This window comes from Ictidomys tridecemlineatus, chromosome 1, assembly GCF_052094955.1.
Source record: "Ictidomys tridecemlineatus isolate mIctTri1 chromosome 1, mIctTri1.hap1, whole genome shotgun sequence".
Classification (NCBI taxonomy): Eukaryota; Metazoa; Chordata; class Mammalia; order Rodentia; family Sciuridae; genus Ictidomys; species Ictidomys tridecemlineatus.
The window spans coordinates 119,574,532-119,588,474 of record NC_135477.1 but is presented as its reverse complement, the minus strand read 5'-3'; the positions used below and the strand labels follow the sequence as shown (position 1 = coordinate 119,588,474).

Below are 13,943 nucleotides of genomic sequence, written 5' to 3'. Positions count from 1 at the left end.
CCTGAATAGTTATTTCTTATGCTATTATTATTATTATTTGGTACTGAGGATTGAACTCAGGGGCACTTGACCACTGAGCTACATCCCTAGCCCAATTTTGTAAATTATTTAGAGACAGGGTCTTACTGAGTTGCTTAGGACCTTGCTAAATTGCAGAGGCTGGCTTTGAACTCGCAATCTTCCTGTCTCAACCTCCCGAGCTGCAGGGCTTACAGGCGTGCCCCACCATGCCCAGCTGCTAGTAATACTAATTTTTATCATGATTTTTAAAATAAAAGATGCCCAGGGAACTGAAATACTTACTTATCCTTAGAGAGAGAGAGAGAGAGAGAGAGAGAGAGAGAGAGAGAGAGAGAGAGAGAGATATGAAGATGTAGGGTGCATTAAAATATGGAAGCAACTTGTGAACTGAGTAATGGGTAGAGGCTGGAGCTTGGAGGTGCATTGCTATGAGAGGAACTTTAAGGGTGATTCTTTTGGGGGCTTAGGAGAAGAGAAGAGCTGTAGAGATAATTTTGATTTTCTTGGAGATTACCTAAGACAAACATTGATAGAAATGTGGATGGTAGTGTTATCAGAATCTTAGGCCAGAGGCCTGACTCTGTGAGTGCCAGTAAACCTGATCCCTTCCTCCCTGCCTGCCTTGACATCCTCTTTCCTATATTCTCTTTTTGCCTTCTTGTTCTGGCCACAGTGAACCTCTTTTCTGCTCCTTGAGTAGAGAGTCTTTGTTCCAACTGTACCTTCTTCTTGGGATACTTTTCTTCCATCTTAATTGGCTTCTTATTCATTTACATTTCAGATCCATTATTATTTATAAGAAGGGCCTTCCCTTCCATCTAGCATAAAGTGACTACTTAAGTTATGATCATAACATAACTATTTGTCTTAGTCCATTTTCTGTTGCTATAACAAAATACCTGAGACTAGGTAGTTTGTAAAGAATAGAAGTTTTATTTGGCTTATAGTATTGGAGTCTGGGAAGTCTAAGAACATGGTGCTAGCATCTGCTTGGCTTCTGGTGAGGGCCCCACGCTACCTCAACTCATGGCAGAAGGTATAAGGGCACGCAAGCAAGTAGACTTGTACAGAGAAGAGTGGGCAAAGGGAGCCATCACCTCTCAATACCATTACAGTGGGGACCAAGTTTCAACATGAGTTTTGGCTGGAACAAATCATATACAAACCATCACTATCTGATATTTTTCTTGTTTGATTGCTCCTTGTTGACTGTGTTTTTCCTCTACTTGAGTATAAGTTTCATGAGCAGAGGTACTCTGTCTCTCCTGTATACAGTTGTATTCCTAGTGCTAGGAACAGTACTTGGCATATAGTAGATGATTAAACATTTGTTGAATGAATGAGCTTGTGAATGAGGATGTGTTCTTTTATTACTTAGAACTTGGATGCACAGGTGTTCATATTGTTTTGTTTCTTAAATAAATGTAATCAAAATGATTTTCTTTCCTCTTCATTATTTATTAAGTGCTCTCCCTCAGCCCCACCCCTCTGGGAAATTCTGAGGAGAGGCTGTTTTTCCCTTGCTTCATTTTAGGTAGCTCTTTTTCTTCTTGGTATTTTGTTATTGGAAAGAGGAGTTTGTAGTTGCTGGGCTTTAAGCATTGATTTTTTTAGGTTTTCTGTATAAGGAGGCAAGTTTTAATGCATTTGCTTGGAATAAAACAAACACAAAAGCTCACCAGGACATGGCAAGTTTATCTCACTTTGTTTTTCTACCAACAGTTTTTGCAATACTATCAAAGTTCTTATACAAGGTCATTAGCCAAGAATTGACAAATTGACAATAGCCAGATGGAAACAAATTCACAAAATGTGAGTGGGTGGCAAGGTGAGACATGAGGGGACAGTGCTTCTTTTTTTGATAGTGACCTGGTTTTTTCATGACAAATATTGGCCGTGTGAGTGAGACCCTGGGCCTGCTTAACTAGTCTCTTTTTGACAGGGCCAGTAATCTTGGGAACCATAGAGACTGAAGGCAGTGCTGCTTAGTGCTGTTGTGGCCACCTGGCAAGGCCAAGGCAATCCTTTTTCTTCCCTTTGCTAGGGAAGTGCTCTAAGCTCCCTGGAGGAAGGAGGAGGTGGTATTCTAGCCACTTTTGCAAATATCTGTGTCCTAAATGTTACTGGCACTCAAAACCCTGGTTTTAGAGCATAAAACCCCAGGGATACAGATGAGCAAGAGAGAGTATCTGGAGCAAGGTTAGACAACAGGGCCATTGGTTTGATTTTCTGAAAAGGTTGTTTTTCGAGAGCTATAGCTGTGCGGATACTGGTCACCACTCATTTCTGTGTTTCCCATCTATCATTGAAGGCTGCCTTCTCCTTTTCTTTTTCTCAAAGCACTTGGTTCCCCTAACCTGACTGAGTTATTGTTGACTTGTCACTACTTAAAAGTCTTTCAAGTGAATAACATCAGGCGGCTTATTTCCTTTCTCCTTTGCTTATTTCCCTTCTTTGAAAGACTTAGCTTTGGGGGTGACTGACAATACCTGGCCACTCTTGCTTCTACTCTATACTAGATCTTTATTGCTGTAGTTAGGTTGACCATCCTCTGTCCATCTGGAATAATCTTTAGCTTATGTTTAAACGTATCTAGAAGTCTACTTGTAATGAAGCTGCCCTGCTCTTTTTTATGCCAAAATTTCAGTTGTGAACTACCAAGACAAAAAGCTTCTGGGCCCCAAAAGTAGAGTTTTGGAAGAGCATCAAGTGGCTTTCTTAAATAACTTTCTATGAGTATAAAAATCATTATTTAGCCTCCTCTCACCTCCCCTCTTTAGTCTTTTCTATGCTAAATGATAATTCCTATTCCTTTAATCTTTTTCTCACTTGCTGTGTTTCCTGGCCCCTATGTTGTTCCTGCAATTTCTCTTCAAAGAGTGTTTTCTTTTAGAAAATTTCACAGCTGTCTTCTGGTCAGGTGGTAGGTAGTATGTTTTGTTCCATCTCTTCCAGGCTATTATTATTATTATTATTGATAGTTGAAAGACGGTTGGGGTGGATAGGATGTACTATTACACTCTTCTAACCCATTTGTGTATCATTTATGATTCCATGCCATGTAAAGGCACAGCAGCCAGACTCCAAAACTTGAGATGCTTCTGACCAGGGGTTGATGGCCCAAGTTTTGATAAAGCCTAATTAGGCTTCCTATTTAAAACAATTTTTAAAAAAAATATTTATTTACTTATTTATTTATTTTGTAGTCGTGGATAATAACTTTTTAAATTTATTTTTATGAGGTGCTGGGGATCGAACTCAGGGCTTTGCATGTGCAAGGTGAGTGCTCTACCGCTGAGCCATAACCCCAACCCCTAAAACAAATTTTTTTAGTTGGGTTTTTTTGTCATTATTAAAAAGTGAACAGACTTGCATCAAATTTTGGCTTGCATTGGTTTCCTCTTTACTTAAATATTGAGTGAGAACTTCTTCACAATCAGCTGCAATCTTTATGTTCACAAGGATTTGGTGGATCAGGCCTTCCAGTTCTGGACCCTTATCCTTCACCTGTACATTGGATATGGGATAGTAGGCTGCTATGGGAACAGCTTTGGGATGTGCCTCCTACACATGCACACATAAACACAATACCAAGGACTAGGTACTTCTTTGAGAAGAACTTATCCTGTTTCTTGCAAATGCCCTCCATTGCAACAAAATTTGGAGGCTTTCAGAGAGAATTAGTGACTTTTTTTCCCCCCAAGCGGGCTTAAAGTTCTTAAACCTCAAAAAATCTGACACTCAGAGACTTGGCTTTGAAATAAGACAAATTGCAAACCTAGTACAGTAAGACTCTTTCTCTCCTTGATCTTTTTCCGTTCTCCATTTATTTTAACTTTCCCTTTCATAGTCTTACCTTTCAGAAACTTGATTCAGGCCTTCCTTGCCAGCTCCTGGCAGGAGAAGCAGCAGGGCTTCTAGCCCTAATTTATGGTTTACATTTCTTCTCCATTCCCTTGCTTTGCTGCCCTAGTTCTTTACCTCCCAGCATCCTGCTGGTCATTCCCCCATCAGTAAGAACAGTGTTGTAGAGTGACATGCAGGTTTAGATTTTGATTTCGTCAGTGCTAGTCTAGTGATCTGGGTAGAATTTGGGAACCTGTTTTGTGCATATGCTGCTAAATGAGGAGATCTCTCCAGCTTAGTGCCATCTTTCTTGCTGCTCCCACCCCTGCCCTCCAGGAACCCTGTTGCCAGGGAAAATGGAGAATTCTTTATCAAGATTAATTCTGGAGTATTATCCTATGAAGTTACAAAATAGCATTTCAGAGCAAGATGTCAAGAAATCTCCCTAAAGTTCCCATGGAACAAGTTGACCTTTCAGTTACATTTTTCAACATCTTTGGAGACCCATTTGAAGAAAATTCAAGCAACAATTAAGTCTAAGCAAAGAAAACTAATTTAGAGCCAGAATATTTAAGAAGCATAAAAAATCAGAACTTGCAGGTACATACTTAAACAGGAGTTGAACTTTGTTCTCATAGTACTTTTTCCTTCCTTTTTTTGCATTATTTTTGGTTTTCTCTCCCAGACTTGAGGATTTCCATTATTTGCCTGGTGGTGGAATGAGGATCCTGTTGGTGACAGCCTGCTGAGATTTAGGCAGGTACAGGGAGTAATGGGTGGGCTGCCTTTGGTATTGCTAAATCTGGGAATTTGGGTTCATCTGGGGAATGGGTAAGCTTGCCTTCATTTCTATATCCATATGCCTCTCTCAATAATTTTTAGGGATCATTAATATTTTCCAGATGATTCTTTCTGAGAATGGAAGGCATTTTTTTTGACAATTTTTTTTTTTTTTTTAGTACTGGGTTTTGAATCCAGGGGCACTTAACCACTGAGCCACATTCCTAGCCCTTTTTAATTTTTTATGTTGAGACAGGATTTTGAGACAGGGTCTTGCTAAGTTGCTTAGGGCCTTGCTAAATTGCTGAGGTTGGTTTTGAACTTGTGATGCTCCTGCCTTAGCCTTCTGAGTTGCTGGGATTACAGGAGTGCACCACCATGCCCAGCTTTTTGGACAGTTCTAAGAGTATCTTTGTCTTTCTGAATACTTCGAAGACTCAAACCAAAGATTTGTTGATTTTTATCCTTAAGGTCTTTTCTAGGTGACAGTAGGCAGTACCAGCCCCAGTTCATCTGGGAGACAGGAAGTTTGATATTATATTTAAGAGTTTGGGCTCTGGAGTCAGACCTGCTTTAATTCTGGCTCTGCTATACCTTGGGAAGGTGGCTTAATGTCTCTCAGTCTCAGTTTTCTCTGTAATAGGATAAGGATGTTATCTATGATGCAGATTTGATGTGAGCCCAATACCTAGTAAGTAAATATTTTCTAAATGGTAGCTATAATTTTTATTTGGGTATACTAATAGAAAATCATATTGAACTTTGTTGTGGTTTGGCATGTCCCCCAAAGTTGATGTGTTGGAAATTTAGTCCTCAATGAAACAATGTTGAGAGGCATGACTTTTAAGAGATGATTAGATCACAAGGGCTTTGTTCTTCTCAATGGGCTAATGCTGTTATAGTAGGGAGTGGGTTCCTGATAAAAGAATGAATTTGGCCTTCCTCCCATGTGGTGCTTTCTGCCATGTTGTGACACAACAAGAAGGCCCTCATCAGATGTTTGACCCTCAATCATGGACTTCTCATCTTCCAAAATATGTAAGAAGTAAATTTCTGTTCTTTATAAATTATCCAATCTTGGGTGTTCTGTTACAGCAGCACAAAATGGACTAATAGCATCCTTTTTGGCAAGAGCTAAGAAGGTGGAAAGTAGCTAGAAGAACCATGAAGGAAGATTAGGGGTTGAGCGGGGATGGAACTAGCAAAATGGAAAGTAGGAGAACTTTGGTATTTTAATAAGTTACCTGTTGTTTTATTAGATTACTGAATTCTGTCTTCCCTTTTGTGAACTTAACACATTGATTGTTCTCCTAGGAGCCCCAAACTGGTCCTCTTAGCTTCTCAGCAAAGATTTCATAGTCACAGCAGCCACAATGTTCTCCATCACCAAGATATCATAATTTTTACAAAACATACTGCTATGTTTTGCCATCTGAACTTTGAAGTGTTGTAAATAATTAAAACTGAACTGTACTTGTCAGAATAGGTTCAGAAAGTGCATTTTGAGATGCTGTACCTTTGTCCTTACAATGTGTTTATTAGCTTGCTTGTTAATTTCAGAATTGGTTAACTCAAGGCACCTCTGCACTAGCTTACGTATACTAGTATTCGACCTGAAAGCTTCCAGAGAGGGGTGGAGAATGGCTTGCTCCTTCTCCTTCTATTCCTGGGAAGTCATATGAGGTGAATGGCAGTTCTTCTTAGGGGCAGAAGGGAAACTGAGGTACTTTGGGCTGATACTCCTCCATAAACATTTCTGTATGGAAAAGAGTGAATTGTGGATTGAATGGAGCAGAACTGCAGAGGTTAGGAACTTCTTGATGATTTGGAAAACAATTAAGTGCAAATAGTTAGGTGAAAACCTTTGTTGAACGAATTGTCTTGTGTTCTCATGAAGATATTGAATTCTGGACTCTTTGTACTTGCTCATTAGAACTAAAGGGTGGTTCAGCCTCAGATGAGGTTTCGTTGTAATGGTGGTGGAAGAAAGGAGAGGCTCATCTGAAGTTCTTGCAGCAGAGGAGCTGTCATTATCAGCTGCTTCAGTTCTTGTTGAGGTTGCTTGTCAGAGAGTGGTGAGGTCAGGCTTGGGGAAATTGGATGTAGAAAAGGAGCACGGCATAACACTTAAGAGTGCAAGCCTGGAGTCATAAGGACCTAGGTTCAAAGCCTAGTTTTGCTGCTACTAGCTGTGATATTAGACTCCTATAGCTGTTGTAACAAATTAACATTAAATTAAATTTGGTGGCTTAAGGGGACTGGGGTTGTAGCTCAGTGGTAGAATTCTTGCCTAGTATGTGTGAGGTAGTGGGTTCAATCCTCAGCACCACATAAAAATAAATAAATAAAATAAAGGTATTGTCCATCTAAACTAAAAATTAAAAAAAAATCTTAAAAAAAACTTGGTGGCTTAAAACAACAGATTTATTATTTCATAGCTCTGGAGAGGGACACTAACCCTATGGGATCAAGTGAATAAGAGGTGCTATAACCTCTTTGAAAATATAACAGAATTAGGAATATTCTTTTTGGGCCCATGATGCCATGATGAGTATCAGTGGACTGAAATCTAGGTCTTGGCAGACTATATTCTCTTCAGAGCCTTTAAGGTAGAATCTTTGCTTTGCTTCTTCCAACTTCTGGCAGCTGCCCGCATTCCTTGGTTTATGGCTGCAATACTCCGTCTTAGCATCTTCAGATCTCTCTCTGCTTTGCCTTCATTATTACCTTTCTCTGTGTCTATGTCAAATCTTACTCTGCCTCTTTCTTATAAGGACACTTGTATTGTGTTTAGGAGCTAAATACTTGGATAACCCAATATAATAATTTTAAGATCCATAACTTAGGGGCTGGGGTTGTAGCTCAGTGGTAGCGTGCTTGCCTAGCACATGCAAAACCCTGGGTTCGATTCTCAGCACCACATAAAAAAATAAGTAAATAAAATAAAAATATTGTGTCCAACTAAAAAAAAATAAATACTTAAATAAAAAGATCCATAACTTAATCAAATCTGCAAAGGCCCTTTTACCTTTATATGGTAACTTTACATCTTCTAAAAGTTAGAACTTACCACATTGGGTGACCTTGGACAAATGACTCTTACCAACTTGAACTTACTTTCTTATTTGTAAAATAAAAATAGTAATTATAGTAATTATCTTCCATAGTGAGTCATTATGAGAATTAAGTGAAATCTTGCATGGTAAACACTTAGTGAAATTCCAGGTATATAGTTACTATCATTAGGTATCCTGTATGTATGTGTGTGTATGTATGTGTGTGTGTGTGTGTGTGTGTGTGTGTGTATATATATATATATATATATATATATATATATATATATATAGAGAGAGAGAGAGAGAGAGAGAGAGAGAGAGAGAATATTATGGTTATTACTTGGCCATCTTCTGAGAAAGGTTCCTTAATGGGTTTCTTTGTGTTGGAACAGTTCTCTCTTATATCCACCTGGGCCCCCTTTGCTCTGAATATTTTACTATTACCTGTCCCTCACTATGGTCAGCAAGTATCCCTAAGGTCACCCTCTTACCTATTTCTATCTTTACCTTTTTCAGTGTGTGAGCTGCTCTTTGGGAACATGTCTCTTCCTTCAGGGGATGTTGTGGATTGAATGTTTCTGTCCTCTCAAAATTTATATGTGTGGTTCTAACCCTAGTTATGGCTGTATTTGGAATAAGGAAGTAATAAAGTTTAGATGAGGTTGTAAGGGTAGGACCTTGATCCCATAGGGTTAGTGTCCCTTTAAGAAGAGGCACCAGAGAGCTCTTTTTCTGTTTACATGTTGAGGAAAGGCCATATTAGGACATTGTGAGAAGGCACCTGTCTGTAAGCCAGAATGAGAGCTCTTACCAGTAACTGGAGTATGGCTGGAACCTTGATCTTGGACTTCTAGCCTCCAGAATTGTGAGAAAATAAATTTCTATTGTTTAAGCCACCAATCTATGGAATATTCTTGGGGCACCCCGAACAGACCAAAACATGGGGTACAACTGACTATATTCCCCTTGTGCCTAGACACTTAGGAGTAAGCTTAGAATCTGGAATTGTTCCCAGTTATCATTCAAAATAGTTTGCTGTGTTGCTGCTTCTTATGGCTAATTGTAACTTCATAATGAAGGAGGAAAGAATATTATTTTTACAGTGGTATTTAGTATCTGATAGCTATTAGCCAAAAGGTATGTGTCCCCAGTGAGGTACTGTAAATGCATTTTATCTGTTCTATTACCTGCTGTTTCACAAATACATCCCTGAAGCATTTTAATCTTGTTTTTCATACTTGTCTTCAAGTGAAGAATTGTTCTGATTTGCAACTTTGGGGGATAATTACTATGTTCATTAATTTCTGTTCTTTTCTTTCCTTCCATTTATTTCTGGTTCCTTGAGAAATTTTTTCCTCTTAATCTACACTAACAAAACACGTCATTAGATTAAAGGGTGTTTTACAACACTGGTTTCTCTGGCTCCCTTGGCATGTTGGTAAAAGGGCTGTGTCAGCATCTCCTTAGCTGGGTAAGGGCTTTCTCCCCTGGTCTTGGCTTACATGAGTAAGAAGTGTGGTGGTGGTGGCTCTTGGCTCTTGATTTCAGCCTACATTAAAGAATATATTTTGCCCTGGAATATTCTTGAGATTGGAGCAAGGAGAAGATCATCTGGTTTTCTTATTACCAGTGATTTATTCAGTCATAGACTTTAATTTAATATGCTTATATATGGAACAATGTGTTCAGCATTGAAAGAACATGGTTCTTGGTTTACAAAGATATTCAGTACAGTTGATTAAGTGAATGTGTGACTGGATAGAATGGCCTTTACCCTCAGAGATACCAAAGGGGCAGACTAGTGCCTGGCCACTAGTGAATAAGAGGTGCTATAACCTCTTTGAAAATATAACAGAATTAGGAATATTCTCTTTGGAGCCATGATGCCTTAGCACTTTGATCTGTAAGAGAAAACAGTAGAGGAAAAAGCTATGTTGATAATGGTTTATTTTGCATTTAATTTTTCTGATATTTTGATTCTGTGAGTTTCTTCTTTGCTGTAGATGGGGACTATTACATATGTTCTGTGTAAATGCAGATGTCTTATAAATGCCAGTTGATCATTTAAGACAGTTGAGGGAGGAGATAAAAAACAATAGTTGGACGAGTTGGCTCAGGATAGGTCAGAGGCAGGGATGTATGTGAGTGAGATGCCTCTGTGTGCAGGGGGTGGACCTGAAGAAGGTGAGAAAACAGAAGGCAGAAAGGATTTTAATTAATCTGGAACAGAATGAGAGTCTAGCTTGGAGAAATGTGATCTGGGCTTCCCCTGGGGGAAGAGCACTAGAAAGATTTGTCAGTAAGAATTGAGGGACAGAGTGTAATAAACTTGGGATAGTAGGGGAAGAAGAGCACTGGGAAGATGGGCATAACTCTGAGGCTTCTTTATCTGCCCCAACTCGCCCATATGTCTCTTCATTATGAAACCTATCATACTTCATGGTGGTTATTTGTTTAAATAACCTTTTTGTCTCCTAGAAGGAAGGAGAGGGGCCTCAGTCACCAGTGTATCTTAGTTACTGAACATTGTCCATCATATAGCAGAAAATGCTGCAATGGGTGACTGATGAATATGCATAAGGTTAAGGCCTATGCAAGCTATCCAGTAAAAACTGTGAAATATGAGGGGTTGGGGCTGGAGTGGTGATGGGGATGATGGCAGCGAGTATATAACTGGCTTTGGGAAGTGAATCTAGAACTGAGAAGTAAGCCTAAACAGACTCTAAACCATCCCTCAAGAATTTTATTTATTTCTTTATTATAGTTCTAGGGATTGAACTCAGGGGTGCTCTATCCCTGAGCTATACTTCTAGCCCTTTTTATTTTTTATTTTGAGACAGGGCCTCACTAATTTTTGGAAGCTGGCCTTGAGCTTGTGATCCTTCTTGCCTCAGCCTTTTGAGTCACTGGAATAGAGGTATGTTATGATGCCCAGCTCAGAATTTATTAAACATCTGTTCTGTGTCAAGTGTCAAGCTAGTCAGGACTTTTGGGTATATTCTGTGTAAATGCAGAATGTGTATGGTGGTCCCCATCCATATGATGCTTATGGTCTAGTAGGGTGAAGGACAGGCTATCTAAGAAAGTAAAGTAAGTGCTTTGATAAGGGAAAGATGGGTTCTCTGGCAGCACTAAGTCTGCTCTAGTGGAAAGGATTGGGGAAAGCCTCCTAAAAGTATCTCTTAAACTGAGTCCTTTAGGATGAGTAGGAAATTTGTCAGATAAAGAGTTTGGGAAATGGTGTTCCATGCAGAGGGAATGACACATGCAAAAGCATGGAGTGGGAGTCAAGATGACTTAGAGCAGTAGGAAAAAGTTTTATAAAGACAACTGTAGACAGGGTGAGGAAAGAGATGAAGCTGCAGTCATTGATCAGGGATGGAGAGTGGAGGGTTTGGGTGTAGAATTTGGCGTCTATCCTGAGGGTCCTAGAAAAACATCGAATGGTTTCTAGCAGGGGAGGACAGGGTCAGACTCACTCTCTGGCTATAGATTAATCTCTCTAACATTTAGTCATGGTATGTACTTATAATTTGCTGATGTTGTACCCCAGAATCCTTTGACATTGTGGTGAAGTCTGCCCATTTGCTCCAAATCACCAGTCTGACATGTGGGAGAGTGCAGCCTATCGCAAGCCTGAGCACCTGCTGTTTGATCTCAGACTCACAGCCCAAGGCAACATTGCTGAGCATGCGGCTTTAGGACTGCCTTTCCTCCCACCTTTTTGGCAGCTCTGGGCACAGCATCTTAAAATTCCTCAGCCACTGCACCTTCCTCTGCTCCATGCCCTCTACAAATTGAAAATTTTTATGATAATTTCATATCAATAGGAAAACTTTTGAAAAGTTGGGCTGAGAAATAAAGACCTCTTTGCCTTTTCTCCCTGCAAGGGAATTTGAAAATATAAAAATTCCAAGTTTTATGTTAAATATCCTTGGGGTTTCCTTTCCTTCCCTTTTAAAAGTTTTTTTTTTTTTTTTTTTTCATTTACCAAAAAACCGGCAGAGACGCTTGTGGGAAGATAATTCCTTTTGGCTGGAGCTTAAGCTCCGCATTGTGAGCTTTTTAATTTTCTTTTCATCGGCAGTGGGTTGGGACCCAACTGTGCAGTCGCCAGAGCTCATCTCAGTTGTGTTGCTGGGCGAGTTATCTCTGTGAATCAGTATGTTTTCCCCTTGTACCTACCTAATGAAAGCCAAATTAAATCAATTTTTAATCAAGGAGATGAATGACGGGTGTTTCCTTAGAAAAGAAACCACAAGGCCCCAAAGTACTGGAAACAGTTTAAAAAGTGAAGTTTTTTATTTGCATGTGTTTTGTTAAGTATGGCTTTACTGTCAGGCAAATAGGACTGTTAGAGTAGCATTTGGAAAGGTGCCATTCCAGGGAGATGTGGGAGAGGCCTCCCCCTTCTCTTTTCAGTTTATGCACACCTGTGTGTTCCCAGCACTTTGCACAAGTACATAGTACATAGTAGTGCTTGGAGATGTCTGAATAAATGAAAAAGTGGTTTTTGAGCAGGACCTTCTTTCTTTCCTGTTGCCCCTCCCTGGAGTTCCTCAGTCTGCTATTTGTTAATTTCTTTGTACACTTGTTCATTATTCCTTCTGAGCTGTTATGAGGGACAACTGTAGGCAATGGGGTGAAGGGAAGGTTTCTGTTGAGTTGAGGCTGGGAGGCATAGTCAAACCTTTCTTTCCTCTTCAATTCCTATTTTGCCATTTTATTTTTGAAAAGTAAGAGTTCCAAGATACTATCAGCACCAGCAACATCCTCCTAAAAATTGCCTTCTTTCATCTGCTTTGGTGACACAAATGTTTCTACCAAATGAATTTTATTATGGTAAGGGAGTGTTGTAGGGGACAGATGAGGCAAGGCACCAAAGATAGCAGGAGCTGTAGCCAGGTTCAGAGGGCACAGCTTTCACTGTAATAAATTAATCTCCTGAACCCTGAGTTCAGGTAGTTTCAGAATTTTATACCCAGCATGTAAGGGGTGGGGCTCAGAAGTTCACATGACTGCAGAAGTTCACACAAAAACAGGCTTTACTTCAATGTTTTGGGCAAGTTAACCCTTCAAGGACAACATCTGAGAAGAGGAAAGCTTCCTCTCCCCTTTCTTTCCTCCCCCTGCCCATGGAGCCCAATTGGTAGACTTCTCTTATCTTAGAAATGTAGATATCTCTGTGAAGCCCCAGCTCAAGGCCAGAGGCCTTGTTAAAGGATTCGTCTTTTTTTTTTTTTTTTTAAATCACATTTTGCATTTGCAAACACACTACTATACTGGAAAAATGTTTGTGAAAAACAGGTAAAGGGGTGCCCAGCACCTGGAGTGCTGATTTCTTCCAGGCCAGTGGCCAAAAAACAGAACAACAGGAAAAGAGGAAGTTTACCTACATTGAGCTCTTTTGTAGACATTCTTTTGCTGATAGTCCTAAAATCAATTATGGTGAAGAATTCTAGAGAAGCTTAGTTAAAATTTTCTGTGGAGGAGAGGGTGCCACTATAGGAGGGTGGCCAAGGGAACAGGGATGAAGACTTTTAAGCTCAATGGTTATACTTGTAGTTTGTCTTCCAGGGCAGGGAGGGGTGCAGTTGTGGGGAATCATGATTGCCTTGTCTGGAATTTGATTTTATAATTGTAGGTTGGCTTCCGGCTCTGGGCTCCCAAGGTACTGGCATTTCTAGAGGATTCATGCTGGTACCAAACCTTCCCTGTAGCCCACTTTCTAGCTTCTGCTGCTGTTGAATGAGCTGCCCAAGTGCCTCTCTTCATGAGAAGAAAAAAAGTAACTTTTATTGAGAGCCATTCACAAGTGCTTCTGTAACTGGATGGTGGTGGGTATTCCAGAAACTCTGGGCTAAGCAAATAAGAGATCCATTAAAGTCGTGAGCCTTCTGCCTCCTCATTGCACTGCTTTGCTTGGGTTTGGCTTCACTGAATGTCTGTGGGGACTTCTTTCCCCTGGAGGGTGAGGGTGATTGGAGCAATTTGGGCCTGTGAGCAGGCTCATTGGGGAAGGGAGATATTTAGTATACAAAATTGATGATGTATAGGAGTGGATAGACTGGAAATTGGGGAAGAAAGAAGAGGGGTGTTAAGAACTCTTGGGTTTCTGGCTTTACAAGAAAGCTAGGCAGCTCTAGTGGAGGATCAGGCATGTGGAACAGGGTCTTACCTTTGGACATATATAAGAAGAGAATATAAGCAGGAATAGCCTTCAGGGAAAGATGGCTTAAA

At 40.0% G+C, this 13,943-nt stretch overlaps 1 protein-coding gene across 4 annotated transcripts in view; it reads left to right on the top strand.

Moving 5' to 3' along the window:
* Sil1 (SIL1 nucleotide exchange factor) overlaps positions 1–13,943 on the top strand; it is a 257,779-nt gene that overhangs the window by 28,145 nt on the left and 215,691 nt on the right. Inside the window, exon 2 of one of the 4 annotated variants that reach the window (XM_078045997.1) lies at positions 10,544–10,620. The exons of 2 other annotated variants lie outside the window; for them this stretch is intronic. The gene's annotated coding sequence lies outside the window, so the exon portion shown is untranslated. Of the gene's footprint in view, positions 1–4,552; positions 4,624–10,543; positions 10,621–13,943 lie in introns of all 4 variants that reach the window. One more of the 4 variants, XM_078045999.1, reaches the window with a different exon arrangement.